Source organism: Dendropsophus ebraccatus, chromosome 15, assembly GCF_027789765.1.
Source record: "Dendropsophus ebraccatus isolate aDenEbr1 chromosome 15, aDenEbr1.pat, whole genome shotgun sequence".
In the NCBI taxonomy this organism is placed as follows: Eukaryota; Metazoa; Chordata; class Amphibia; order Anura; family Hylidae; genus Dendropsophus; species Dendropsophus ebraccatus.
The window spans coordinates 52,705,065-52,732,896 of NC_091468.1; the positions used below are offsets into that span (position 1 = coordinate 52,705,065).

Genomic DNA, 27,832 nt, shown 5'->3' on the forward strand with positions numbered 1-27,832 from the left:
ATTTCAAACGATAACTGAATTCTAGATATGAAAACCCAGCTACATTGCATTCCATCCAAAGCTTATTGGTTGACCTTGCACCAATTTCCTCCTCTAATAGTTTTCCTCCTTGCCTGGGCTCAGTAAATTAATGTACATCCAGTAGGAGTTGATTGCTGTGATAATTATGTCATGTGTATAATGAAGTAAATGCATACTTGTTTGTATAATCAATGCTTATTTATTATGAAAAACAAGCCATCACTGCTGCTTTTTCTCCTCGTGTGTCATTATTGGAATGCCATCTATTACTCAGGACTTTAACTCTTTATGTACCTACTGTAAACCAACCCTCACCGATCTTCATTGTGTGGGCTTTTTTTTCCTATAGGAAATCAGGAAGCTGTAGCTAATCGCATCTTGTGCATAGCAATATCACTTGCAGTGCTTCACCACTAGGGGGAGATGTAACTTTTTTTAAAAGAAGAACACAAATGATTGCAGAGGTGATTTGAAGTTTTTGGGTCCCGAAGAAAATTCTTTAATCTTGTCTTTCCGCTATAGATGCAAACTCTACTTTTTCTGGGTTGTTTTGGGGTAGGGCTGAATTGCGAAGCAGAGTCTATGGTGTGCCCAGGTTTTACCTTTTAACCCAAAGGGTAAATGGGTTGACAAAGCAAAAATGTTAAAGTTGACGGCTGCATTCCTTTTAAATTCCATACAAATTTCAAGTTCTTATTAATTAATTACAGTAATCATGCTCCCTGTGCCCCCATACTGTAGGAGTGCAATGTATTTGGCCAATAACTGCTTTGTGTAATAAAAGGCAACGATCAGCCGACATGCACGGTCGGCTGATTGTTGGCTTTGAACATGTTGACAGGCAAATGATCTTGATAGGAACAATCCACTGCCGTTGCCTCATTTAATAGGACTGACGGCAGCAGACTGCCGATATCTCCTATGGGCACCCTGGATGATCTAATGATCACCCGGTCACCCCCCACCCCGCACTTACCCATCAGGGCAGGCACAGACAAACAGAAGAGCTCAGGAAAAGAATAAACAGCCATGAAGAAAATGTTACAATAAATAGGACATCACGCGCTAATCAAGTAGCATGGGGAGGAGCCTAAATTAGACAGGCAAAAAATGAGGAAACAGAAGCTTAGCATGTACTGGTCATTTAAGAGGCTGGGAATCCTATACAGATGGACATGTCCTGGCAGTATAAGTAAAGCAGTAGACAGGTTGCCAGATCAAGAAGCAAGGAGGCCTATGACAATGCCGCAGTGAGACTAGGTGGGAAATGAAGGAGCAGCAGTGGCAAGGAAGCAGGCCTTGAGCAAGGAAGAGTTATTGTGGTACCTACCATGACCTATTTACAATACTTGTGTCTTCTTGGGGGCAGAGACGCCTTTGATCCCTAAGAGATACCATAGTTTGGGACTTTATCTATTTACACCCTATAGCAGCGCCCCTGAAGGTTTGCATTACCTCTACCCGACTGGTAGACCTTTAAAGGGTTAAACATGCACTACTATTCCACACGAGGACCTGTATAATATGCATGACTTTAGGATTTCTGGGTTATATCCATCTAAGGTATTGTTGAGGTTACAAGAACATTTCTGCCAAACCAGTTTAATCTCATTGTACAACTGACTGCAGCTGAATTGTCTCATGATGGTGGAGAGCACGCCGATCATAAAGCATGCTGAACATTTTTTGTGCTAGCTTGAACTTTAGCCTTTGGAAGACTCCGGAAGATTCCTGCTGTTCACCATGTTATCCACGAAGCATCGCAGGTTTTTCCGTAAAAGTATTTCTATCTTTTGAGGTTATTGAGTAAAATGTTCATGGAATTTACACTGTTAACTTACCGTAACATGCATTTATATAATGATTGTTTGATATATATATACACACACACACACACACACACACACACACTATACATACGTGTGTGTTTTCTCTTAAAATCCTGGTTAGATAACCTCTTAGATCCACAATCTTTATTGGCCTAAGTATTTTGCCACACAAGGACTAGGTAGGCTGAGAATATGACCCCCTGGGGTGCGGAGGCTGATGACCCTATTACAAAGAGCAATATAGCTGAAAAGGGCATTAACGCCCTATGTAGGGCCAATGTTCGGCCAAAGGACGAGCATGGGCTGATCCGAGTCAATTGATAGCAAATATACGACTGATGGCTGATTGCCCTTGCAGCGAAGGCTGTGTAAACTGGCTCCAGTCATTGAGATAACTGCTCGTTTACAGGCATCTAATATGGCCTTAAAGGGGTTGTCCTTCTCAATTTAACTTTTCCACAGGATAGGGCACAAGTAAGAGATTGCAGGGGGTTCGATTTCTTTCCCCCCTTCCCCCCGCTGATCTTTGTATTGCCCCATGGCTCCTTTGTTAGGAATACAGCCGTGGATACGGCACGTGACCTGTGGCTCTATTTATTCCTATGGAGCCGCTAGAAAGAGCCGATCACTGTACTCTACTCTTCTGTGGCTCCACAGACAATAAATCAAGCCGCCATAGAGACCCAAGTACAGCGCTCAGTTCTTTCTGGCGGCTTCATGTGCCGTACCCGCAGCTGTATTCATAACAAAGGAGCCGAGGGCCAATAAGAAGATTTTGCAAGGGTATGAAAGTGGGACCTCCTGCGATCTCTAACTTCTGGATAGGGGACAAGTTAGTTTAAGGTGGACAACCTCTTTAAGGCAGGGATGGGGAACTTTCGACCCTTCCGCTCTTGCAAAACTATAATTGACATGATACCTGGACAGCCAAAGTAGGAGAGCCGAAGGTTCCCCATCCCTGACCTAAGTGATTCATTGTTTGATCTTTTATACTTGACACCCACACAGGACTTTGGATTTTGCAATGGAGCAATCTTCAAATTTTTTTAGTCCATTATGGCTGCATATGATGTAGCTACATAAGTTTGGAACTAAAGTCAAGCCAACAGTTGCATAATGCAGTACATAGAACCAAAAAGAAGTCAAAAGGAAGAGTGGTCAAATGGTAAACTAAAACTGTAAAGTAGGTGGTTGCAGTTGCAAGTCTATAGGAAGGTGTCTAAAAACACATGGCTAGATAGAGCTGGTCATCAGGATACCCAATTTTCTTTTATTTTCTTTTTTTAATCTACATAAACATTACAAGTGACAAGTTATAAGCCTTTTTATTAATCTAGTGTCTGTCGCACCGAGAGAGGTTGGCACAGAGGCTTCAAGTAATAAGAGGGTTTGGCTCGCCTTCGGCTCTTGGTGTGCTAGGGAACACCCAATGGCACTTGGGCGAAGGACTATTAAGATATAAAGTTTCCCCCCGAATCCTATTAACAAGTTAGTTCTGCTAATAGGTCCATTTCAATTCAGCTTAATTCATTTCAATGGAACTGAGCAGCAGAACCACACCCTAAACTGAGGACAGGGCATGTGTTGTTTTTGGAAGAAACTAGACTTTTTATTTTAAATTTTTTTAAACCTGGAATGCTGTAGGTGGGGGTAATATCTTAATGGCTTTATGCACACTGGTAGACTTATTAAAAATATAAATATATATAGAAGCCAGCAAAGAGGATGTCTTTTATACTTTAAGTTGTAATTGTGCTAAGCTATCCTAGTAAAAAAAATCATCATATTACAGAATAAAAAGCAATGAAGCAAAGTCATTCATAATAGAAGAGATCATCAGATAATTGTGGCGGATCTGCAATCACTGGATGGATTCTTGGATGACTACATCATCTTACTATTCAGAATAAAGATTGATGTTCTAACATGAAGATAGATGCAATGATGGCTCATATGTTCTATTGTTTTCATGGCGCCCACATCACCCCAGCTGCTCCTTTTATCATACTGCATTAGAAAGAAGATATGTTGTATAAACATTATGCCGCCACTCCTTCTCACTGACCCTGGGCGCCCCCAGCATTTGCTGTAAATTCGTCTATCATGAGTGATTTATAGCCAGAGTAGTGACATGTGAAAATAAATTGTTTACATTCACTGATCTTTTGTGAGCATGACATATACTGGTATAAGTAATGGTCAGGAATTTTCCACTGGAGAATATAAAGCATATGTACAGATGAATGTATGTCTATATCATGCGTAGGTTCTAGATCTTATCTTGAAGTGTTAGATGCTTCTTTTCTAAAGGGAGAAAAAAAATAATAAGTGATAACTTAATAATTCGGGCAAACTTTTATTAGTGGAGGGGAATTTTTTTTATTAGTAAAGCACTTTTTTTTTTACAGTATACATCCCCCTGGTCATCCCCCTGGTCACTGCAGTATACTTAATACAGCAATGATCGATCAGATCAGAAGAAAAAGGAAAAAAAAAACCTCAAGATAACAAAAATTCCCACTCAGAAAATTCCAAAACTTCTCCCCTCCCTCACTATATATCATCACAATCACTCATAAAATTTCTCATATAGTGCAATGCATCTTTCCCATTGTTCCATTCCAGGCGCCACTGGAGATATCCAGTTCCTAACCAAGATTAATCTTGCATAAAAAAAGCAACCTCAAAGCCGTTTTTAATTTTCCCTTAGGCACATCTATTAGCGTTGTATCCCCCAACAGAGCCAACTGCGGGGTATAGGGTATATACTTACCTATCACATCCTTGATTTTACCATATACCTGTACCCACAATACAGATATCTCACTGCAACTCCATAGTAAATGTACAAACACCGCACCCTCCACCCCACATCTTGGGCATTTGTCATGAGACCATCTTTTAATCCTATATAAGAACTTTGAAGTATAGTAGAGTTGGTGCACAATATTGAACTGGACCATTTGGTGGTGTCCTGCTTTCGATACTTTTCTGATGTTTTTATACACTACTGGCCAGTTCACCAGAGGGTCTCCCCCCAACTCCGCTTGCCACTTCTGTTTACTTTTGAGCACCACCTCTCGCTGCATCAGTAAGCACCTGTACACATAGGAGGTACATTTTTTTTTAATCTGTTGGTCTCTTACTTTTGCCAACAGTGGTGTTATGCCTACCACGCCTATTTTCCCTGACCGAATCAAAGGCTCCAGCGCATGTCTGAGTCTAGCATACTCAAACCAACCCGCATCTAACACCCCAAATTCTGACTTCACATCTTCCCAGCTCTTCATTGCACCCCTGCCCTATATATCTACTATATTACTGACCCCTGCCTCTTGCAGATATTTAAGTCTGCCCAACTTCTCCACTGACGGCAGTTTATGATTACCCCAAATTGGTGCAAATTCAAGGAATTCTGATATCCCCCCTATCTTCTTCAGTTCTTTCCACGTCTTTACCAGCCCCCTAATCAATACCTTTCCTTTCCATTCACCCAATTCTAATACCCCTGCCTCCAGCTTCTGAAAGATATCCAGGGGAGCATACATTCCTCTCACCCCTAAATGCTCAAAAAAAAGGCCTCTGTCCAGTAGTGAGCCAGTAGCATTGCGAAGCCAGATGATACAATTTAACCTCTGGAATCCCCATACCCCCCTGATCCTTAGTAGCACACAACGACTCCAATTTCATTCTAACTCTACTCCGCCCCCAGATCAGAGAATTAAGCAGGGTTTTAATCCTTCCCAAATATTTATCTTCAAGAAATATTGGAGAGACCCCAAACAAAAAAAGCAACTTTGGGAGGCAAATAGTTTTAATCAATACAATTCTATCTGTCTTCATAATAGGTAATCTCTGCCAAACCTCAATTTACATTGGGCAAGGGGAGGGTGGGGGGGAGGTGGGTTTTCTTATTATATAGTAATATTTTATATGATATGATTTGAAGACTTACTGTATTATGGAACTGTATAGATTTGTATTATCTGTTGTTTAGGGTAAAGGAAAATTAATAAAAGTATTTAAAATATAAAAAAAAAAAGATCGATCAGATCATTGCTTTGGTCTGAAGCAAGATCAGCGTCGGTGCAATGCTGAGCCCCAGCCCGGTAAGCAAAAGGGATTTCCCCTCCGTGATCGCAGCGGGGGAGGGAGGGGGTTGAGAGAATCCCCCCACTAGACGCCAGGGATAAGGGGGAAATAATACATTTAAATGCAGCTGTCAGTTTTGACAGCTACATGTGAATGTATAATTAGCGGGCACCGCGCGGCCCCCCTCTGAACTGCCCCTACAGTTACGCCCCCATGCTGGGAGGGGTTAAAGTGAATGTATTACTTTGCAGGCTATATTACGTCTTACATACCCTCGGATCTATGCCACTGCCTTGAATCAGCTAAGGCTGGGTTCACACTGCGTCTTTGCAATGTGTTTTTTTTTTCTCCCCAATCTGTTTTTTTGCCAAAAAACAGGTGTAAAAACTGGCAAAAAACAGGTGCATTTGTGTGCATTTGTTTTGATCCTTTTTTCCATTGACCTCCATTATTAAAAATATATATATATCAACACGGAGCCCTATGACTGACTGAAAGGAATACAGCAACTGATAATTACTGAAATACTTGAGTTTTTTCTTTTTTTTAATAGAAGGAATTTAACCCCTTAATGATAGATGACGTATTTCATATGACACGGCGCCGTTAGGGGGTTTAGGGAGGGGCTGCGCCGCGATCCTGGGCGCTATGCGACGATCGCTGCGTCCGCTAATAAGGACATTTAAATGCAGCTGTCAGACATGACAGCTGCATTTAAAAGCCATGCAGAGCACCATCCCTGGTGTCTAGTGGCGGGATCTCCATGTGATCACAGAGGGGAGATCCCTTCTTCTGAGCCAGCCGGGGCAGCTTATGTGATTTTACCAGTTGCACAAAAGATCAAATCGTCCAACAAGCAGGCGCTTGCTTGCTCAACAGCTGATCACTGGCTCTTTTACACGCACCAATTATTAGAGGACCTTTAAACATCTATTCCATCCAATAACACTTTTCTTCTATTCACAAGAACAGGGTCCAGGGTCTTCCATAGAGATGGAAGAGTGGCCGTACATACAAAGTGCTGCTCCTTTCATTGTCTATAGGAGCTGTCAGAGATGGCCTAGTGCATTGTTGCATCTCCAGGAGCTCTTGTATACAATAAATGGAGCAGCAGTATGCACGCACAACCTCTGCTCTATTCCAGCAGGAGATTCAGGACCCCTTTCTTGGGATTGTTGGGAGCCTCAGCAATTGGACCCCTAGTGATCATATACTTAAGGCCATATTACACAGGACGATTATTGTTAGAAAATTTGTTCGATCGTTGGATTTAAAGCGTAACTGTCATTTCAGGGCCATTTTTTTTAAAAACATTAAATATCAATAGTACAAGCGATTTTAAGAAACTCTGTAATAGGTTTTATAAACCAAAAGAGTTTCCTTCTGTACTATAAAAGCAATCTCCCAGCCTCCCCCCTCACATCAAATGAAGCAGGATCTCTGTCTCCATTATGTGGCTATGGAGAGGGGAGGGGCTGTTAGGAGTGACTGAGCACGGAGGAGTCCTGCACAGCACAACACCCTGCAATCTTCTCTCAGTAAGTTCATAGATAAGCACTGACCTTTCTGACCCCAGAATCCTGCGTTTTAGGTGCCCAGAGAGTCTACAAACAGCTGACCTTCATGTCACCTCTTCCTGCTTCCTCATCTCCTTCAGCCCCTCCCCCTTCATAGGCTTACAATGGAGAGAGCAGAGCTCGTCTTCACTGGCTTCTCTGTAATGAAGACGTCTTTGCCTGATAATGCACAGATAAGAAGTCAGGGGGGGAGGCTGGGAGATTGCTTCTTGAGTACAGAAGAAGGCTTTTTTGGCTGATAAAACCTATAACAGAGTTTCTTAAAATCGCTTATACTACTGATTTCTGCAATAAAATAAAAATGACAGTTACGCTTAAACCCCTTAAGGACGGGGCCCATTTTCATTTTTGCGTTTTCGGTTTTTCCTCCTTGTGTTTAAAAGGCCATAGCACTTGCATTTTTCCACCTAGAAACCCATATGAGCCCTTATTTTTTGCGTCACTAATTGTACTTTGCAATGACAGGCTGAATTTTTGCATTTGGTACACTACGAAACCAGAAAAAAATTCAAAGTGTGGTGAAATTGAAAAAAAAAAACGCATTTCTTTTATTTGGTAAAACTGTGTTTTTTTACGCCATTCGCCCTGGGGTAAAACTGACTTGTTATGCATGTTCCTCAATTCGTTACGATTAAAACAATATATAACATGTATAACTTATATTGTATCTGATGGCCTATAAAAAATTCAAACCATTGTTAACAAATATACGTTCCTTAAAACCGCTCCATTCCCAGGCTTATAGCGCTTTTATTCTTGGGTCTATGGGGCTGTGTCAGGTGTCATTTTTTGCGCCATGATGTGTTCTTTCTATCGGTACCTTGATTGCGCATATACGACTTTTTGATCGCTTTTTATTAAATTTTTTCTGGATTTGATGCGACCAAATATGCGCAATTTTGCACTTTGGTTTTTTTTTGCGCTGACGCCGTTTACCGTGCAAGATCAGGAATGTGATTAAAAGTTCGGGCGGTTACGCACGTGGCGATACCAAACATGTTTATTTATTTGTTTACTTTTATTTAAAACCTGGGAAAAGGGGGGTGATTCAGACTTTTATTAGGGGAGGGGGCTTTTTACTATAAACAACACTTTTTTTTTTTTTTTTTACACTTATACTAGAAGCCCCCCTAGGGGACTTCTAGTATATATACTTTGATCTCTCATTGAGATCTTTGCTGTATAGATATACAGCAAAGATCAATGAGAAAGGCACTCGTTTACTTCCAGCTGCTGCAGCCGAAAGTAAACGACTGCCGAGCCGGGGACGGCGCCATCTTGGACGAGTCCCCGGTCGGCATCAGTAACGGAGATCGCTCCTCCGGGACAACGTCCCAGAGGAGCGATCTCCCCCACTAGACACCAGGGAACGGTTGCCTCCGGTAATCGGAGACAGCTGTCAACTTTGACAGCTGCCTCCGATTAGCTAATTAGCGGGCACGGCGATCAGACCGTGCCCGCTAATAGCGGCGGTCCCGGGCTACACGCGGCACCCGGGACCGCAGCGCTTCGAAGTGCTAATGAGGACATATGACGTACGGGTACGTCATATGTCCTTAAGAGGTTAAACAATCGCTTCGTGTAATAGTGGGCAACGAATAAACGACCAACAAGACATTGTTGATTGTTTGATAGAATCTGGGCCTATTTTCATCATTGATCGTTCACAAATCATTCGAACATAGTTAAGTGTGATAACACGTTCTTCAGTTGTACCCTGGTCTATCAGCCAGGAAAGGAAGAGCGCAAGAAAGAACGTAAGTAATGATCATCATCCTGTGTAATAGGGCGAGCGATTTAGGATCGTTTGTCTCAGCGGTTGTTTGAGATCGTTAATTGCCAAAAATCGCCCCATGTAATTACCATCCTTATCCTCTGTCCTCCCAATATGGGGTAGGTTATTGGTAGGGTATGGCAATGGGTAGGTTATTGGAGTCCGACAACACTATGATGATAAATCTAAAGTATTATTAAACAGTATAAAGGGATTAAGATAAAGTTTAGTTCCAGTTACTTGATTCATTTTTTTATATTAATTACTAGTATTCACAACATGGCTCGGCGGTTGGTATTGTTGACTTGTGGTGTTGGATTAGACCCCACACTGGGCATCATCGGCATGGTTTGCTTGTTTTCACCATGCTTGCATACAGTAATTCTAAATTTTTTGTTTCCTCCAAACACTTGAAATTGACCTTCTATATGTCTGAAAATGGGAAATAAGAATGTAAGCCCCATTGGCACCAGGAAACTATGTAAGAGCATATTCTGTATTTGTGGTTCATGGCCCAATTCGCCTACTCAATTAAGTTTTATATTAAAGGGAAACTAAACCTTAAGCAAAAATCTTATAAAAGTTTAGCATGCAAATCATAGGCCATCAAATCTTAATGTATATGAATAGTTGAGTAGCTTAAGTGTTTCTGTTACTGTATATTTCTTCTCATCTTTGTTGTAAAAAAACATAAAATCCAGATAAAAAAATAAATAATCCAAGACTAAAGTTGTCCATGGACATCAGATATTTATTATGGGATAGTCATCAAGTCCTCAGGTACTCCAAGGTATCACCAGAGTTGTTCTTCATGTGAGATATTCTCAAAACATGACTTGTTGGGACTACTTAAAGAGACTCTGTCAGTAGGTTTATGGTGTCCTATTTCAGGGTAGCATCAAATAGTGACAAAGAAGCTCAACAGAATGATCTATCACTTGCACTGTACTGTGCAGCTAATTCAGACAGCTCCTCCAGAATAACATGGACAATAAGTAGTCCTCTCCATTATGTGCATGAGCCCAGTAGACCTGGATATTCATGAGAAAACTCTGCCCACCAGCCACTAATTGGCAGTCATCTCTCAATGCTGTGTATTGGAGGATTGTGACAAGAATCCTATTCTCCTGCATATTAGAAGAATGTCTAAACAGAATGATGTCAGTAATACACCGATCTGTTCAACATTTCTGTCACTAGTTTATGCTGCCCTCATTTAAGGCAGCAGAAACCTAGTTGAGAAATTCACCATCCACCATTATTTGTAAGACAAGAAATTAAATAACTCCGTCCCTTGCATATGATCTAATAGACAATAGGAAACTGCTTGAACTTACAGCCTTGTGCTTGGTCTAGCCAAAGTGTATGGTAGCCTGGAGATTGATAAATGATGCTGCATCCAGCCCAGCAAATGTCAAGTGAATTGTGAGGCATAACATACTGTTCAGCATACATGAGCAAGGAGTCTAACTTTTGACAGGTGTCCCTGCCTCCATTCATGATGGCTTTCCCTATCATAAAAAAAAAGTAACATAGCACCAATCCTGTTGGTAGTTACATCTGTAGATTGTAACTGGAAATTTTGGGTCAGGGGCACCATATTTGTCTGTCTGGCAGCCATCCATCCATCTTCCTTGCTCTCTTGATCTTGATCTTATTGTGGCTGAATGATAATAGTAACGATCTCACTTTATTTAACTTTTTGCAAAAAGCAAACAAACAAAAAAAACTCTTTTTTTAATCAAAATATCGTCTGTGCAGTACAAAAAAAAAGGACAACTGTTTTGCTGAATTCTAACATAAGCAAAACATTCTCCGTTAATTTGAGTTGTGCCTGTCATCAAAACAAATGTGAAACGCTCGCACCAGCATCTTTATTAGCACTTACTGATCCCAGGAGTGATAAATACGTTTGTTTACTTACATGTGCTACCGAAACTGATGGCACAAAGCAAAACGATCAGACTATTAAACAGATAAACTGGCTTTAAATACAAAACGATGGTGTAATGCAATGATATGCTCGGCTGGAGAATCAATCATTCCGAGCCCGGTGCTGGCTGAAAAGTGCCACAGATATCCAGTACACTTCTCAAATCTTGATAGCATCTGACAGATACAGTAACAGGATTAAGAGAGCTGCGTATGCATATACTGGAGCACAATAGAGTCCGGGGTGAGCAGGCAAGATGAAAGGGAGGTGAGGAGAACACCTGTCAGACAAAAATTTGTTATCTGATAATTTGGCAGAACAATTCTGCATTGTGAAATTGTCTAAATACTTCTCGTATGCAGAAATGAGAGATTTCTCATTTATGTCATTTATCTATAAAATATGGCTGCCCGATGTTATCTCAACATGTATAAATCCTTGTTGTATTTGTTGTACACACAACAAATCTCTGGTTGTGCACCCCCCGTAGTAAATGATCGACATATCCTTAGGGTCTATTTAGATGGTCTAATATGAGATGATCTACAGAAGCAAACAAGCACTGATCATCGAGATCCGCTCTTTACAAGTAATCGAGCAGCTGGGCCATATGAACAATACCTGGATCATTTGTGTGGCCATTTAAGTACATGGCTATCCACTGCCCCTGTTTACACTGGAAGATGTGTATCTGGTAACAATGATTGCTGGGGTGTTCAAAAGATGCCATCAGCTTATAAGCGTCCTTCTTTCACGCTCATTGTCTAATCGCTGTCGCTTTTACATGGATCAATAATCGGCAGCCAAACGGGCAGCCAAACAGTGATATGACGGACATCATTTTTTCTTTTCATAAACAGAGAGGAAAAAACTTAGTGGGGACATGACCTAAGGGCCTGTGCACACTACAGAATCGGGAGCCCCAAGCGCTGACTGCCTGCTACCAGTTGGATTCGGAGGGTTCGCCTCACTTCTTTGAGCGGAGAGGCGCGGACAACGGAGCCGGAGCCCTCCCATTCAAACAGATAGCAGGCAGGATTTGGCCGATTCCGTAGCGTGAACGAGCCGTAATGGTGCGCACACACATACCTGTCCACCAAAAAATGCACCAAAATCTTGCATTCATTGTAAGGGCTCTGTTCACACTGTGTTAAGATGTGTCCTTCAGATGTATATATCACTTGACTCACTTTAAACTCTGTGCCGCTCCTCTCCAGGTGCCTGGAAAAGCTTGTACCAGTCCTGGGAAACTTCTCCCAATTTCCCAGGACTGGATCCAGCATTTCCAGGCAACCGGAGCAGTGGCGCACAGAGTTGAAAGGCAGCCGACTGATGAGCTAACTAAGCAAATACTGTGAATTATATATAGTCATCCCCTTTACATTTCTATCCCTGATTCCTTTTCATTTTCATAAAAACCAAATCCCTAATAAAATATATTTTTGTGTATATTATATTATACACTATAATGATCTCATATGTATATATATATATATATATATATATATATATATATATATATATATATTCTTCTAATGATGTCTTAAGATTTTCATACAGAAATTGACTTATTTACCACCCGGTCATTAGCAGATATTGTGAAATGAGGCGATGTGGCCGGCACTGCTATTTTCACTTTGGCACTGGATAGAATCCACCAAGACAATTTTACATTAGCGCTTGGTCTTTTGTTTACTGACCTACATAAATACAGAGTCCAAGAAAATACCCGGGCAGGCGTCCAACTGCAGATTGATACTGTACTTATCCATGCCAATATTTGCAGATAATTAGGGAAACTCTTCATTACATGGCTGCCTTTTACATAAAGACATAGAAAGGCTTTTATACTTATAAATAAAGTTTTTTTTTCTCCCGCTGTGCCACATGTTCTATAGTATTGTATCATGAATGAAAATATAACAGGAAGACCAACACAATAACCTCCATAGCTTCCTCAGGGCCGGGGTATGTCTCCTTCCCTTGCACCCCATAAAACTTTGCCCTTGCATGTCATCACCTATATTATTGAAGACCTGTACCTACTGGTGGTTTTACTTTTGAGGCTGAGTTTACGTTAGTCTAATATGGATGTCATGGGTGTGATCATCATGGACCCATGCAGTGTTGGACTGGGGCATCTGGGGCCCGCCAGAGGAAATGATCCCAGGGGCCCACCAATGAAGAACCAGAGAGGAACAACATGTCAGTCAGTGTTTGTGCAGGTTCTAAAGGAGGATCCTCTGGTGGGCCAGTCCGACACTGGACCCATTGCTTGACCAGGACTTTCAGCCATAATATCTGTTTGGTTAAGCCTTATAAATAGGGATGGTCCGAACCTGGTTCGGACGGGGTTCGTATGAACTCAAACCCTCTGCAATGATTACCGCTGTCTGCCCGCTCCGTGCAGAGGGCGGATCCAGTGGGAGGAACGCCTGAAAAACTGGGATACAGCCATAGCCATAGGCTGTATCCCAGTTTTCCAGGCGGTCCTCCCGCTGTATCCGCCCGCTGCACAGAGCGGGCAGACAGCGGGAATCCGATGCCGATGCCTCGGCGGGTTCGGACCATGCCTACTTATAAACCTTAAAGTATTGTCACCAACATTGTTCATCCCAACTTTTACCATCCCTTCAGAGGCTGATATTTCTGAAATAGTTGGAGATCATCATTATTGCCAAAGATTATTGTTGTGTATACAATACATGGAGAATTGAAACGGATTCTAGTATAAAACACTCTTTTGAAGGCAGATTTTGTACCTCTTAGCAAAGAGATGGGGAACCTTCGGCCCTCCAGCTGTTGCAAAGCTATCCAATTCCTATCATGCCTGGACAGCCTTTGGCGGGAATTGTAGTTTTGCAACAGCTGGAGGGCCGAGAGTTGCCCATCCCTGTCTTAGCATATGTTTACACACTGTTGAGCCTCAAAAAAGTATCTTTTTTTTTAAGCAAAAAGTTATTTTTTGATCTTTTTAATCTTTTTTTTTTTTTTACTGATCGATCATTTAGTTGTTCCCATGTGCCACAGATTCCCGACTGTCTGTAGCATGGTATGTTGTGTCCGGTCTCAAGTTACGATGGCCCAGAAAGGACCATTGTATGTTGAAACTATTGTATCTTGAGACCATTGTAAATTGAGTTATCACTGTAAGTGTTTTGTAGACATTTACGGCCCAAAATGCAGATGTATTTCAGCACATAACCAGCGCAAAATAAGTCCCTGGAAGTAAAATGAGATAGAATTTTAACAAGTTGCTGCTTCCCCATAGAATTCAAAGTAATTCAATGGGGAAAGATACCGAAAAACTGGCCCAAAGCCGTGTATGAACAAATCCTTACTGACTATTATAGATGTATCACTTAACTGCACTCAGCTAAACTTCCCATCTGGCTTGTTACTAGTTTGTACTTCTTGCATTTACGCATTGAACTAAAAATGTTTGTATCGGATTGTAATTCTTTAGTTTTGAAACCAATCTGACTTTTATGTTGGGTATTGATTAGTATGGTTTGTGGGTTTTATACACAACTCCATCTTTATTGATTTGCCTTTTTTTTTTATTCCTTCCCATTTCTCCAAAGGTATACTAAAGAATTGATAAGGCTCCTATTGCTACCCAAACTATATTAGAGTTTTACGAGTAAATAATGATAAAAGTCGATGACTATGATAGGCGGGAGAAGAAAACTTTAGACAAAGTCTCATAAGAGCAATGTGGTTAACAAATTCTTTTTTCCAGCGGTAGAAAGGTAGTTACATGTCGTGTTTTATAGATTATTCCTGATCTCTCATAGATTCTTTGTTCTCCCTGATCTAAGGGGAGAAAGCGGCTGTTATATTACAGCTGCTCATTCTCTTCTTCCTATACCTATTTCTCTGTTACAAGAACGATGATCAACATTAGTGGATTTTTCCTACATTGGCAGCCCTCTGTAAAAACTGAAGATTTAAGTGTCACTGTTTATTTATTTATTTATTTATTTATTTATTTATTTGCAGAAATCAATAGTACAGGCGATTTTAAGAAACTTTGTATTTGGGTTTATTAGGCAAATCTGCCATTATCTGCATTCAAATAGACTTTCCCCAGCCCCCTCCCTCCTCTCTCATCCACTGCTCATTATCAGGAAATCTCGACTCCTTTACATGTCTGTTCTATGGAGAGGGGAGGGGGGAGGAGGGAGATTATTCACCAGCAGAGAACAAAGGATTATACTGCGGGACCTGTGTGAAAGCCGTGTTCAGAGGTCAGAGAGGTCAGTGCTTACTTCAGAGGAGATGGCCCGGTGGTGTGGCTGTAAATTAACTCCTTGTTGTCCTGTTTTGGTGCCTCATCTCCCTCCACCCCTCCCCTCTCCATAGTGAACAATAAAGACAGGCGGAGAGCTTTAAACGGCTTTTTCATGATAAAAAAAATAAATTCGGCTAATAAACCCAATTACAAAGTTTCTTAAAATTGTCTGTGCTATTGATTTCTGCAAAAAATTTAAACGACAGGTACACTTTAAGGCTGGGTTCACACTACGTATATTTCAGTCAGTATTGTGGTCCTCATATTGCAACCAAAACCAGAAGTGGATTAAAAACACAGAAAGGATCTGTTCACACAATGTTGTAATTGAGTGGATGGCCGCCATTTAATGGCAAATATTTGCTGTTATTTTAAAACAACGGCTGTTATATTGAAATAATGGCAGTTATTTACTGTTATATGGCGGCCATCCACTCAATTTCAACATTGTGTGAACAGATCCTTTCTGTGTTTTTAATCCACTCCTGGTTTTGGTTGCAATATGAGGACCACAATACTGACTGAAATATACGTAGTGTGAACCCAGCCTAAATGGGCACTGTCATTACCAATAAATAATGGTGATATACTACATATTTACAATTTACGGACAGTTATTCCTCGCCATTGGCGCTCCACGCAGGTCCCTACCCTGGCGGAGTGGCAGGCCGAAATGTCACACCTCCATCGTATGGAGGAATTGTCTGCTGAAGCCTCGGGATGCAACAAACGGTACAAGACGGTATGGTTGTCTTGGCTGTTGTTCCGGGATTCTCCTGCCTTTCAGGCACTGTTTTCTGATGGGGTACCTCCTGAGATGCCTATTTAATTATCCACCGCTCTCTCCCCCGTGGGGAGGTGGCCCCCTTGGTCAGGGCAAATACCCCTTCCCCCCCCCCCCCCCCCCCCCCGCTTCCCGTCTTCCCTTCCTTGCCTTCCCTGTTCACCCCTCTAATAGTACACTTCTTTATGTACTTTCTTATACTCTCCTTTTCTGATAAGTTTCTTCGCTGGAAGCTGGAATGTTTTTGTTATATGGGATGCTCCTCATGTGAGTCGCAGTTCTCAGCGTTCAGCTGTCCTGTGGGCTGGGGGACTCATTGGATGTGTTCCTACCCCATAGGCATATCGCTACATATGGACGCTATGCAGTTTTGAGTGAGCCCCTATCACTCCGTCTCTTACCTTCAGCGAATTTTGGTTTATTATGCTATGTAAACTTTGAGTCCTATGTCTGTTGAGTAGGACTCCTCTTTGTACTTATATTTTATGTTTTTATTGAAAAATGTTGAATAAAAACTGATTATACATTAAAAAAAAAAAAAAAAAAATATTTACAATTTACTATATTAATTATTTTGCTTGTTTTCTATATGAAATACAATGCTATAAATTCGGCCACTAGGTGTCTCACTTGCTGGGAAATGGCAGTCGAGGTTCAAACATTAAGGCCATTTGGTCTTTATTAAAGGGGTAGTTTACACACAAAAAAAAATCTTTCAAATCAACTGGTCCCAGCAAGTGACAGAGATATGTAATTTATTTGTAGTAAAAAAAAAAAAAAAAAAAAAAAAGTCTTCCAGTACTCATCAGCTGCTGTATGTCATGAAGGAAATGGTGTATTATTTCCAGCCTAACACAGTGCTCTCTGCTGACACCTCTGTCTCTGACAGGAACTGTCCAGAGCTGTAGCAAATCCCCATAGAAAATCTCTCCTGCTCTCCAGACTGGAAAAAATACACCACTTCCTGCAGGGTATACAGCAGCTGATAAGTACTGGAAGACTTGACATTTTTTAATAGAAGTAAGTTACAAATCTTTGGCACTTGCTGGGACCAATTGATTTGAATTTTTTTTTTTTGTGAACTACACCTTTAACAGCAAAAAAGAAGAGGCCAAATGTTGGACGTGATGTCAGTTGTTCCTCTGCTCTGCACAGACTGGGCAAGTGAAGATGAATACGTGCTCCTGTGCACTGCTGCAGCTAAGTAAACTAACTGATCTGAACAGTACAATGGGGGCACTAAATGGACCCATGCAAAATTTAAATAAAAAGTGACATCATACATATGGCAAGAATTAAAGGGGTGCTCCAGAGAAAGAAATATTTTTAAAGTAAGTGGTGTCAGATAGTTATACAGATTTGAAAATTGCTTCTATAAAAAAACTCTTCCAGTACTTATCTGCTGTATGTCCTGCAGGAAGTGGTGTATTCTTTCTAGTCTGACACAGTGCTCTCCTCTGCCACCTCTGTCCACGTCAGGAAATGTCCCGAGCAGGAGAGATTTTCTATGGGAATTTGCTGTGGACAGTTCCTGTTAGAGACCGAGGTGGCAGTAGAGCGCACATGTCAGAAGGGAAAAAATACACCACTTCCTGCAGGACATACAGCAACTGATAAGTATTGGAAAACTTTAGATTTTTTTTTTTTTTTTTAATTAGAAGTAATTTACAAATCTTTTACATCTTTCTGGCACCCTTTTTTGACAGCACCCCTTTAATTATATATTTGCAAGGGTTTTGTCATCACAGGTACCCTTTAACTACTCTGATTTCCGCCATTACCTTCCCTTCCCTTTACAAGAAAATATAGTTAATATTCATAGTGTGGAAAGATAATGTCTGTTCTGCTCCGCCGACACCTCCAGCACAGTCACAGGTCTGCCATGGATTTTCATAAATCTCTCCCTACCACTATAATAAGTGCAGCAGTAATCCTACTTTCTCCAGACTGTACATTATGATTATTTATTCATCACATGCAGATAAAAAACTACCGTGAGAAGTCACCACTGATACAATATTTGATCATCATCACGGAAGGATTAACCGTGGATTTCTATAGACACAAACTAAGCCATTGGATCACAGCTATGCGCTATACTAATTGTATTAGGCCGTATGGAGGAGATCTGTGGCTATCGTGTCTTTTTACGTTATCCATGGTTTCTCTTTCAATTATCTTTAGTTTCCTTGTATTTTTTTGTGATTAAAAATAAAGCTGAACATAGACTACTGGGCGATAGCAAGATTCCTATTTACAGATCTATTGGTGCATATATGTGGCATCTTAGCAGCCAATTATAATTGCAGGGTAATTTGAGGAATTTTTTATACATATTATTTTATTTAAAAAAAAAAAAAAAAAATCCTGCTTATATTTATATATTCTTTTAATAACTGAATTGCAATATTGCTGAAATAATAACATTTAGCATATTTTATTACCCTAAAATAAATGGGTAGTTTGTATTCCAGGGCTGATTTTGTTAGAAGAGCTGAGGTTAGGAGTTTATAGCAATAGGCCCACTTAGCCCAACACTTTGGACGAATCAGGCCAATTCAGACGATTATCCCTCTGTTTTACATAGAGAATGAACAGCCGAAGAAACGATGATCGGCTGATTGTTTCTTTAGGTGCCGACTTAAAATCATCGGGCGTCAGGAATGCATTGCCGCATGTTACACGTAGCAGTGCATGGCAGACGGCTGATGATTGTAGTAAAAATGAATAAAATGTTAACTCACCTTTCCATGTCTCCTGGTGTGCTCAGAGGCCTTCCACGCTGTCTGCATCAGCGGTCGGCAGCCTGTGATTGGCTGAGTGGCTGGCATCCTGTCAGTGCAGAGAAGGCAGAGCTGCAGACACCGGGGAAGGCCTTTAAGGGCACCAGGGAATGTGGTAAGGTGAGTTATTACTTTATTAATTTATTCTAAAGGCAAGGGCTGCACGGACATCACTAATGATGTCCATGCAGCCCTTGCTCCCTGATAGTTGGCACGTCTAATTGCTCAGTAAACAAGCGCTGCTTATTGCTCTTTTATAGTTTACGATTGGGCTGTGCATTAATTTCAATGTAGTGCTGTCCAGGCTGAAAAAAAATAAAAGTACATTGTGTGAACATGGCCTAAAGGCCCTATTCCACAGGCCGTCATAAAGGAGCAAACGAGCGCTCTCAGCGCACGTTTTCTCCTCGTTCCCCGCTTGATGCCGCCGCTATTCAGCGCAGCGAGCGGGTGAGTGCGGGAGGTGCGGGGGGGGGGGGCTGCCTGGGTGATCGCTGATCGTCCGGGCAGCCCATAGAATACAGCAGCATCTGCTGCCTACGCTCCTATTCAATGGAGCGGTGGCAGCAGATCGCTGCTATATCCGTTGCTTGTTTTTCAACATGTTGAAAAACAAGCGACTGCAAAGTACAGCCGACATGAACGATGTCAGCTGATCGTTGCACTCTATTCCACGGGACGATTATCGTCCGTAGCTGCCGATATCGGCCGAATACGGACGATAATCATTCCGTGGAATAGGGCCTTTAGGATGATAGAGAGGAAAGAGTTGTTTATCGTGTTTGGCAATCTTAATCGACATCTATACTATGAACTGTTAAGATGCTATTGGGGACATTATTTACAGACGACTGGGGTTGTTATAAAATAAAAAAAGCAGCTCCCGGTACGGTGTCATCTAGTCCCCTGCTGATCACAGCTATCTTCTGCTTCGGAGACATGTTGTCTCAGTTGGGGCTGACGATCCACCAATCTTAGGCCACCTCAGTTTCTTGCCTCAGTTAGTGATTGGCTGCGGAGAACATTACTGCTGAATAGGAAGAAGAGTGATGAGCAGGTCAGGTGACATCATACCAGGAGCTGCAGGGGACTGAGGTAGGTGAGTACAATAAAATAAAGCAAAATAAAATAAATAAAAATAAAGTGCCTGATAGCTCTGAGTACATTTTATTCCTTGGTCTGCCTCCATTCTGAATGCAGATAGTGATTTTAATTGTTACAGAAAGAGAGGAAAGGATTTGTTAGTAAAACATTTTCCTCCATGATTAAGAAAACCCAGACAATTAGGAGCTATCTCCACAGTCTGAAGCAGCCGACGAGAGCCGTCAAATATTTGAAGTTGGGAAAAGAGTTTCATTACGGAGAAATAATTCCATAAAGAATGCAGTAAGCTTTAGATGCTGTGTGTGCACAGGGCCCGTGCCAAGTCCGCACATCTGTGAACGAATAAATACCTATTACCAAGTGTTATAAAGAGCAGATTACCATTCAAGCATTAACAAACCCTCCGTGCTGGAATCTACTGTTTGTTCCTATTTTCTCTCAAGATTTACACTGGTTGCCAAGATTAGAAGTTTGGCAATGTCCTTTTCACACCGAACCTTGATTACAGAAAGGCAGAACGGGAACGTGCGGAATAATAATACATTTTAGCACAAGAAATATTTTGAGCAATCGTCGGCTGTAATGGCTCTACCATGTATATTAGATGAGAAGATGTAACTGATCTTCCTAGGTCTGTTCCTAGCCATTTCTGACTCCAGCTTTAGTACTAAACAGGGAGTGATGTTATAATAGATGATGTAATTTATATACAGTCTGCACTGGGAGAACACAAGCTGTTCCATCCACCTGCTTTCCACAAGTCTCCAGTGATATTATCAAAGGATGAATAGAAATGCATTGTAGGCCCTTATTTATTATTACAGCACGGCTGTGTTACTACAGTGCCGTAAAGAATCAAACACTTTCTCCGCTACAGACATCATATTGATACATGATTCCGACCGGTGATACATTCCACTACAGTGCTTATCTGTACGTAGGTTTTATGCTTCATGGAACGTATGAAGGCCCCCATAGGCTGTAGGCATGTTGTCCAGGACTCCCTAGGGCTGCATCAAACTTAGCCACCACTGATCTAACTTAGCCACCACTCATCCAACTGCAGCCAATGGTAATCAAATGCAGAGTGTTCAGGTTTGCATGAACTCGACATGCTCTAGATTGGCTCATTTTTAGTACTCGCCATTTATTTTAAAAAACAAAAACTTTTATTTCCAAAAATTGTGATAGTTGGCACTGTAGCTATGCAAATCACCCTAAAAAGGTTCAATATGTCCCAATTGAGTTTCAACAATCTTCTCCATTTGCAAAATCTTATTTTTCACTGATGAACACAGTGAGTCAACTTTACTTGCTACTAGAGATGAGGGAGTATGCTTTATCTAGCATAGTATATACTTGAGTATTGCTCTACTCGAAAATACTCAATACTCGACCTAGTACTCCATGCTGCTCGGGTGCTAGTTAGTAAAAAGGTTATTACTGAGCGGCAGTAGGGAAGAAAGATAGAAGAACACATGGGTAAGTATTAGAGATGAGCGAACCGGGTTCGGGTTCAAGTTGATCCGAACCCGAACGTTCGGTATTTGATTAGCGGGGGCTGCTGAACTTGGATAAAGCTCTAAGGTTGTCTGGAAAACATGGATACAGCCATTGACTATATCCATGATTTCCACATAGCCTTAGGGCTTTATCCAAGTTCAGCAGCCACCGCTAATCAAATACCGAAAGTTCGGGTTCGGATCAACTCGAGCATGCTCGAGGTTCGCTCATCTCTAGTAAGTATACTTTTCCTGCTCCATTCTGCACCAACAGGGCACAGTCTGACCCCAAACGGCCGACAGAGGGGGCACCTGATAAAATACTTAAGTCTCCATTGGTTTCAAAGGGGTTTGTTACTTTAGTCGAGCACTTGATTATTGAAAAATACTCAACTTGAGTAACGAGCCTTTGAGTGTTTTGATACTCGCTCATCTCTACTTGTAACATACCAACAAATTCTGTCCTTTAGGCTTACACTGATAGGTCTTTCATCGTAGACCAGATCTTCAAGAAACACCATACCTAGAAGCTATAGAGGGTGAGATTCCAGTGAGGAGGACTACCTGTGCATCGGTTATAGCGTCAGTTTATGGAAAAAAAAAAATACAGCTCCACTAATTGATTTGCTTAAACAGTACATTGGCAGATGTAGGAACCTTGTATGCATTGCAACATCCTCCAAACCTTAAATTTCAACTGAAAAATCAATCGTCAAATGAACAAATCTGGGTAATGTTCATTAAAGGGGTTGTCAAGTGTAAACTGCTAATTTACCATGCTGCTGGTGCTACGGGGAAAATAATAGTGGTGTATACGTAGTTGTCCCGATCCACCACAGTTACTGATTCCCAGTCCACCCAGGTCTGCTGCTGTCCACTGCTGTCCTTTTTAAAGCTTCTGCTGATGATCTGTGCAGGAAATGACCATAATAGCATAAACAAAGTGGGATGGGTACGTATAAACTGCTAATATGTTTACTGTAACACTGGCAGCATGATAAATTAGCAGTTTACGCTTGAGAACACCTTTAAGTCTAACTTAGGCCGTGTACACATGTTCCTTGTTTCCAAGGAAGGCCTGTAGTGAAATGCCCCCAATATTATAATGGGAGCTGGGAAAGTCGAGGAATATTCGCAGCACTGTAAATAATCAGCAGCGCGGCTGCTTCTTTACAGTGTCGCGAACATTCAAACATTGACGGATCATGCCGGGGTGGGAAGAAGGATTCCACATCAGGCCTGACTTTACATCCAGAATGTGTGTATAAGACCTTATGGTACAACATTTTTACGTAAAGCAAGTTGATAAAGAGATAGAAAAAGGAGGAGTAAAGTATCTAATGCGTCTAGTAAGTTACAGAAGATTTACCATATAGCGTACAGTACATCATTGTAATAAATTTTATAGTCTTGACGCCTGTCTTGCTTATTTCTTTGAAACATTATCCAAATATTAAGAAATCTTCCGCACTATCTTTCTGTGCCCACATCACATCCCAAGAACAGCCCATAGAGCTGTGTCATCCTCGCTGTGTCATGATGATGTTTCTGTCTTGTGCCAGGACGCTCCTTACATTTCATTTCAATTCTGTGACCTTTAACGGGACTGGAAAAGTCATTTTAAGGTTTGGCTGGAGAGAGGATTAATTAACTCCGTCGCTAAAATGTTTTAATTACATTTGGATCCATCATACTGCTTCCAGATTTACAACGCCTCTCCCACTAACTGGGTAACTTTTGCTTATCAGTGGCTTCAAGAATGCCGCTCTTTATGTTTCTTTGAGCCCAAGGAAGATCAAAATTTATTTTGAAATGAAGCAATTAATGCAGCCCTGTATTTCAGCTCATACGGAGAGCATTTATTTCTGAAGTCATCCCTTTCTTCTGGCAGATTAAGAGAAAGTCAGGGACAAGCTGGACGTGGTTGCAAAGATGCAATTGACCTACAGGCTGGTGTGAATTTAATGATTTTACCCACCATGGGAGGTCAATTGGCCATCACAGGGACCTGTGGAGCTAAGCCAGTGCCTACCGGAGAACCTATTAGGAAGCAGAAATACACCTGAAATTCGAAAGAGAAAAGGAAGACCAGTTATTTTAAATTCAAGATTTATACTTTAATTAAAGTTATTTTAACGCTTTTTTTTTTTTCTCTTAAGATTTTTACAAAAGGTTACAAGTAGAGATTAGCAAACCTCGAGCATGCGCGAGTCCATCTGAACCCGAACTTTCGGCATTTGATTAGCGGTGGCTGCTGAAGTTGGATAAAGCCCTAAGGCTATGTGGAAATCATGGATATAGTCATTGGCTCTATCCATGTTTTCCAGACAACCTTAGAGCTTTATCCAAGTTCAGCAGCCACCGCTAATCAAATACCGAACGTTCGGGTTTGGATGGACTCGAGCCCGAACCCGGTTCGCTCATCTCTAGTTACAAGCTCACTAAATTCAAAGATTAATTAATTGAGGAAAAATATTTCATATAGAAATATAGAAAAATACATGTAGTGGTGGTGCCATAACAACAGAAAGAAGCATCAACAGGATAAACTAGTATAAAAGGACACATATGTATTAGCCATCTGTTGTCAGTACCTACTGGTTTTGGTTCATGGGGGTCCCCCTCCTCTCCTTCCACATATCATGCCGGATGATCAGGCAATTGATCAGGCAAATGTCAGAAGTTCTGATCTTCATGCTTAGACCCCCACTGATCACTAATCCGAAGGGGAAAAGTCTCTCAGCTGACAGATGTGCCCCTTTCTTTATGATTGGCTCTCCATGGAGAGACCCATGTCAGTAGTTGATTAAAGGGAACTAATCACATCCAAAATGGCCTAAAGACTATTAGACATACATGCTCCAAAGTCTGTATATCTTCTGACGTGCCCAGGGGATAGGACAACACTGTACTGTGCATGTCTGCCAGAATGCAAATACAGCTTTGCAATCACACCCAGAAAGGCGTGATGAAAGCGCTGGACAAGCCCAAGGTGGCTAGTTTGGACAGACGGACTGCTCAAATGGCTAGTTCACCCTAATTTACTTATGGAGCAGGGACAGAGGGAGTAGTTATATGTTTGGGCAATGTGTGCAATCACATATTTGCAATGTTTAACAGCTTTATCACGATTTTAGATGTGATTGGCTCCCTTTAATGAGGTTTTCAGGGGAAATTTTAAACCTATTGCCCCTGTGTGAAATAAAATAAAGAATAAGACATACGTACGCCCCCCCCCCTCCCCTGCTGCTCCTGCCGAGCAACACTCTGGTCCCAGGAGTATTCCTGACAGCTTCCTCTGCTGTCACATTTCTCATTCAGCCAATCACAGGGCTGAGTAGGGAGGGAGACTTAATCAAAATCTGGCAGAATGAAAACATGTCCGGGACCAGAACACTGCACAGCAGGAGCAAGAAGGGTAAGTAAGAACGGCTTTTTTTTTCTTAGAATAAATAGGAGTCTTTAAGATTTCCATGGAAAACCTCTCTAACCTATTTGGTCCTCAAGTTAATAATGTTAATTCATGACATGGAGAGAGAGGAGCGGCCGCACATCCCACATATGGCTGACACTAGTGCCGCTAGGCCTATTTTAAAAACCGTCAGGGTGTCGGTATATAATTTGATCAAACCATAATAGCCCCGTGTACCACGTGCAGGTCCCCTGGTTCACACGGGTCCCTACACTAACTCACAACCGGGTCCCTACACTAACTCACATAGCGTGCACGTGCAGGGAAGGGAGGCCATGGAATGGCTCTGCAACCCCAATGTCACAGGACCAAACCCAAAGTGCCCCCCCCCCCCAAAACCCGTCTGGCACCACCGGCGGGGAAGGCTGCCCCCAAACAACACAAGTATGAATGTAAAGTATTAGGTAGATGCAGACCGGCACAGCATGCTACTTCGTATAACACTTATGGGGTGCACTATGTGCTTAGCTGGACTTCGTAGTACAGACCAGTTAACTTTACACACGTGGGGTGCTCACCTATATTGTAGCATAAAAAAAGTAACAATCCATCAGCTGAGAAAATAGAATGATGCGGCACTCACCACTGTATGTGTGAAAAAAAATCAGTGCTTGTTTATTTGTCCAAAACTGGCAGATACATTTTCTTAGCAGGTAAGACGCCAACAACTCATGATTTAAACATCAGTGGTGAGTGCCGCATCATTCTATTTTTTCAACAAGTATAAATGTGGTATTGCACTCACCAATGCTGCTGCAAACAGAATGGGAAATCGTGTACCAGTAAACAATTTTGCCAGCTTGGTTATTAATCAACAAGTGCCAAGCCTTATGTCAAAAGCAACTATACGGGGATCGGGGATGTGTTGGTATGGTTCTTTTCACAGAGTTCCATTTGGAATCACTGGCCGTATGCATCAGACATATGTATCAAACAGATTTACAGGCTCCATGGAAAATAAGAGTATTCACTGTATGGAGGAAAAGAAAGATATGCTCTAAAGAATTGCACAGCATAGAGGTCTGTGCTATTTCATATGGAGGCACTTAGTAGAAAAGCAATATACTACTATATCTCATAGATATAAATCAGGGGGATTCTCAATGTATATACAAGATGAACACTGCAAGATGCTTTTTGAAAAGAACTGGAGTCAAGTGTTTACGGGAAGTGGCATAGGCTGTGATGGTATGTATAGTGAGGGCTGTGCCTGCGACACGAAGGAATTAAAAACATAAAAAGACTTAAAAGAAAACAAGAAACATACATAAAGCCTACACCAAAATATTTATGTTAGATTATATCTGAGCGTTGGTGGGACATCGGATGTTTTCTGGGTGTCATAATAAACTGTCAGGATCAGTTTAATCTAAATACAAAGTGGAAATGATTCACCGCTACACAGAAGTATTCGATTAAGCCCGCTCTTTCATCAGCCTTTTAATCACTACCATGAGTTAAATTTTTTTTTGTGGTGCTGAAAATTGGGAATCAATGACGAGCAAGTAGAACAGTTTTATGCTTCACATCTGGTTTTATATTCATTCGGTTTTGATATAAAGTTAATTATTAAGATGACAGTAATTGTATCCAGGGGTGGGAAACTTTTCTTGGTGACCAAAATAGAAATTTAGGTTAAACCCCCCCATCCCCCACTCTTGGTCATTCAACCCACTGTTATTAATCCTTATTAATTCATTAATATGGACACATTCACTTTTTCCTCTATCATATAGGTCACTGCTCATCCGCAATGGTGCCCTTAAATGATAGACTATTCTTCTCCTGTCTAGAGATGATTGACCAGTGATGATATTCAGGTTCGTATTAACTCGAACCATCGGTATTTGACTCCTGCAGTCTTCCCATTGCGTGGGGAAGATGGAGACAGCCTGACTCCCGCCTGGAAAACAGGAATACAGCCAGGGCCATAGGTTGCATTCCTTTTTTCCAGGTGGGACTTGGGCTTTCTCCACCATCCCCACGGAACGGGACGACTTCGGGAGTCAAATACCATTGGTTCGAGCTTTTACAAACCTGAACATCAGCGCTGTTCTATCATCTCTACTCCTGTCCCTTCTTCCCACTTCTGATTATATTTGAAACGCAAACACGTTTAATTAGGTGACTTTCTGCTTTGGACAATAGCTGTTTTGTTAGAGAAGTTGAGCACAAGTGCTGAGACTACCAGCGATCAGCTATAATATCTGTAGTGGGGCACATGGTACTGAAACTGCATGTCGTCCAGAAGAAGCCAAGCTCTTTGTAGCTCTTTATCACTTTGACACCAACATATTCCACAGTACTGTTCAGAGATTGGGATCACCCATTGGTCCCTGTTTCCTATGGGGCTCTCAATTTAAGTTCAAAACTGACCTAGTGTGTAGAGTGTTGAAGGGAAATTAGAGTACCCAGAAGAAGCCTGTGAAATAAATTCCATGCAGGTGATGTTCTTGGTTGGATTTGACCAGCAAAGCTGCCTGGCAACACTAAACTACTATGTCTTAAAAAAAGGTACTTATTCACCACAATCCCCTGCCACTCTGCAATGCCTTGTCCCCATTGCTCCACACCCCCTGGTCTTCTCTCAAAAAAATTAAAATGCTCACTGAGCCAATCGCTGGACAAAATGAGGACTCATCCTTATGTGTTGTGAACAACCAAGAA

At 41.5% G+C, this 27,832-nt stretch overlaps 1 protein-coding gene across 3 annotated transcripts in view; it reads left to right on the plus strand.

Moving 5' to 3' along the window:
• MACROD2 (mono-ADP ribosylhydrolase 2) overlaps positions 1-27,832 on the plus strand; it is a 1,633,627-nt gene that overhangs the window by 974,976 nt on the left and 630,819 nt on the right. The gene's annotated exons all lie outside the window — the stretch shown is intronic.